The 3,568-nt window shown below is 40.7% G+C and overlaps 1 pseudogene; it reads left to right on the forward strand.

Moving 5' to 3' along the window:
- Nucleotides 1-447: 447 nt before the first annotated feature.
- LOC138668062 (U2 spliceosomal RNA) lies at nucleotides 448-655 on the forward strand (annotated as a pseudogene).
- Nucleotides 656-3,568: the final 2,913 nt, after the last annotated feature.

The raw sequence follows: 3,568 nt of genomic DNA on the forward strand, positions 1-3,568 counted from the left end.
AGGAATGTGATTGCAAGAATGGGGCCATTATGTAAAGAATTGGGTGGTGTGAGTTTGTTATCTTTTGAGGTGTTTATGTTTAGTTTGGGAATGTGTGATGGGGAGAGAGGAAGAGTGTTGTGGTTGATGCTTGCATGTATAAAGGAAGTGTGGTGGGATGTAAGGAATTTATATGTGTTTAAGAGGAAAGAGATTTCAGTTAAGGATTGTGTAAAGGTGATTTTGGGGAAATTGTATGTTTGTTATTTGTGGGAGGTGAAGAGGAGAGAGGAGGTAGATGCAGAGGGCATTTGGAATGTTAAAAAGTGGAGATATTTTGTTAATACTTTTTGATTGTTTTCTTATTATGTAAATATGCAATTTGAAAAAAAGAATTTTCTGCTGATGATGGGAACAGCTTTTTGTGTTTTAGTTTTGACACATCTGTTTGGGAAAGTTTCTTCGGTTATGGCTTTCTAGACCGTGAAATTCCCCATCTGAGGGAAAAGAAAAAAGAAAAAAATCTGTTCTTATCAGTTTAATATCTGATATGTCCCCTATTTGGGGACCACATATTAAATGGATTTTTAGAACAGGGAGATGGAAAAAGAGCTTGCTCTGTCCACTCCACGCATTGACCCGTTATTGCAGTATCTCCAGGAACAGTGCACTCCTTCTCTGATCCAGTTTCTAAAAACAGATTGAATTGAAATCAGCGCAAGTTGTCTTTTAACCCTTTCTGTGAATTTATTTCAGGGTCAAAGAAGCACATTTCCCAGGCCAAATGCAGTATTTTGCTCGATTTCGCTTGACCATTTGCAACATTTTGTGTGCCTTGCCTTGCTTTCACCTACGTATGTCAAGCGATGCATTGCATCCAATATGCAATCAATTAATCAATCAGTCTTTACTGGTTGCAACTGGTGTGTTAAGATGTAGGCCTGTATTAGGCCTTTGTTACGTTGTTGCAAATATACTGTGCCATCTACAAAATTAGGCCCCATGCTGTCAGGACTTGATGTTTAAATGGAAGTATTAAAATGAGTTGTTCTGCCATACATACCACATTTGGGACCGCATGACTTTTGTAAAACATTGTCTCTCTTGTGGACCGCTGACTTTAAAATGCGGTGTATTATATGCATTTAATAACCCAAAAAAAGGAAACATGGTGCCTGTGCTGATCTTGCATGTGCTTGTCCTGTCCTTCGACACCTGTGTGAGTAGTTTTCTAATGCTATTTACCAACCCGGTGCGCTGCATGCAGTTAATAGAATCTGTGCACGGAACCCTCACGTGCAGCCACAATGGTGCCTTTATCCATTGTCTCTGGAACTCTCATGTGTCACAATGGGCTCCGGAGCTCTCACGTGCCACAATGGGTTCCGGAACGCTCACGTGTCACAATGGGCTCCGGAACGCTCACGTGTCACAATGGGCTCCGGAACTCTCACGTGTCACAATGGGCTCTTGGCCTATAACAGGCAGTGTAAAATGGCTGCCATCTTCATTCTGCTGCTGGAGCAGCAGCAGACCACATGGGGGGGGGGTGCTGCACACAGCTTCAGGAGAGCCTTCTTCTCGCCTGTCTGTTTTTTGATTTTCCCTCTCTTGCACACTTTAGAACAAAAGGGGGATGTTGGGTGTATTAAAATAGGTGGAGTTATGCAGATTCAAAACGTGTTGTGCACAGCTTGAACACACACACACACAAAGCAGAACTGTCATTGAGAATGCATCCAGAGTTTCTAGAAATGTCTTCCCTTGGCAATCTTTTGCTCTGTCTCCACAGTGGGTGTCTGTTTTTGGCCTTGGTGCAGCAGAATTGGCAAACCATTTCTGGTTGTCGCTTCTCGGTCTTTTGGCTAAGATCAAGTGCAGTGGCTTGATGGTTGCTCTGCTTGGTCTGGTCTAAGGTGTCTGGGGTACCCGGTTCGTTGTCCTTACTTACCTGTGGGGACTTCACCCCCTTGCTGCTATATGCATCTGGCTTAGTACCCAGATGAGAGGCGATCACATACCTGACACCATTAGGTGTTGAAGGTTTTCCGGAAATCGTTGGAGTCAATTTCCTTTGAAGATGGAGGGGATCCCGCAGTTTATGCGTATCCGGAATGCAGTACGTTTTATCGTGGAGGAAAACAGAAGAGGTGAAAAAGGATTGGACTTCCTTGGAAGAGATTTGCTGCTTGGACTTTTTCAGTTAAGTAAAGATGACATTTTCACTGTTATGGATTATCCTCGTAGGGGTTACTACGATGTGACTTTAAACAGTGAAGCTGCATATTTAAAATTTTTGGATACCTATAAGAATGTAAAGACGGATCCAAGGCTGTCTGGTATGTTGATGGTGCCACACTTTGCTTTGGAGAAGAAACTTGTGACTGTGAAAATGTATTCGCCATATGTGGCTGAAAAAGATATTAAAACTTTTTTGTTTAATTTTTGTTCTCAAATAGTTTGTAAGGGAAAGGTCCTAAACCAAATTGGGTTTTGGACAGGTGAATGGAGGTTTCTGTGTGAATTTAAACAGAAACCAGGTTCCTCGGATTTGTGGTGTTTTCCGCCAGCTCGTTTTAAGTTAGGTGAAGCCACAGGAATTATCCCTAAAAAATTACTTGAAACCATTGAAACACTCAAACCCAAATTACCAACATTCTATCTGTTACCCAAACTGCATAAGAACCCTAAAGATCCACCTGGGCGTCCTATCGTATCTGGTAAGGAAAACCTTAATGAAATATGTAAAATAATTGATCATTATTTGAAACCCATGGTTACAACTCTACCGTCACACATATTAGATACATTTGATGACTCATTTGAATAATAACGATATGAATATTCACTTAGCATATGCATATGGACGTAAAGTCACGTTTCTAGACATTGAGATTTCAGTAGACCCTAATGGATCTCTATAACAATTTTCAGGAAACCTACAGCAACAAACTCTATTCTACATGCTAGTTCATCACATTTGCCATCTACAATCAAATCCATTCCAATTAGCCAATATCCAAGAGCTAAAAGAATTTGCTCAACCGAACAAGCTTATCAAGAACAAGCAAAAGATCTAGATTCTAGATTCCCGGAAAGGGGTTATGGGCATAGATCAATTAGACATGCCTATAATAGAGCACAAAGTTCAACTAGAAACCAGCTGTTATATCTTAACAGAGAAAGAAAGGCAACATCAGAAAACTCAGACGTGAGATTTATCACACCATATAATAATCGGTCGAAGCAACTCACCAAAATCATACATGATCGATGGCTTTTGGTGGATCCCATATTAAGAAGGACACTCTTTCCCAAACCTCTCTTTCCTAAACCCTGAAAAGAGCCAAGAATTTATCTGACCTATTGGTAAGAAGCCATTATTGCCCTAAAAAGCAAAATATCCAAACCAATGTATTTGGGGAAGTTCAGGGCTTTTTTCCTTGTAAAAAATGTAAAGCCTGTGCCAACACCATTAAAAGCAAAGAATTCTCCAATTTTGATGGCTCTAAGAAATTCTCAATAAGGAGATATCTGACTTGCTTGTCTCAAGGAGTAATATACCAAGCACGGTGCCCTTGCAATCTAA

This window comes from Ranitomeya imitator, chromosome 2 (genome assembly GCF_032444005.1).
Source record: "Ranitomeya imitator isolate aRanImi1 chromosome 2, aRanImi1.pri, whole genome shotgun sequence".
Classification (NCBI taxonomy): Eukaryota; Metazoa; Chordata; class Amphibia; order Anura; family Dendrobatidae; genus Ranitomeya; species Ranitomeya imitator.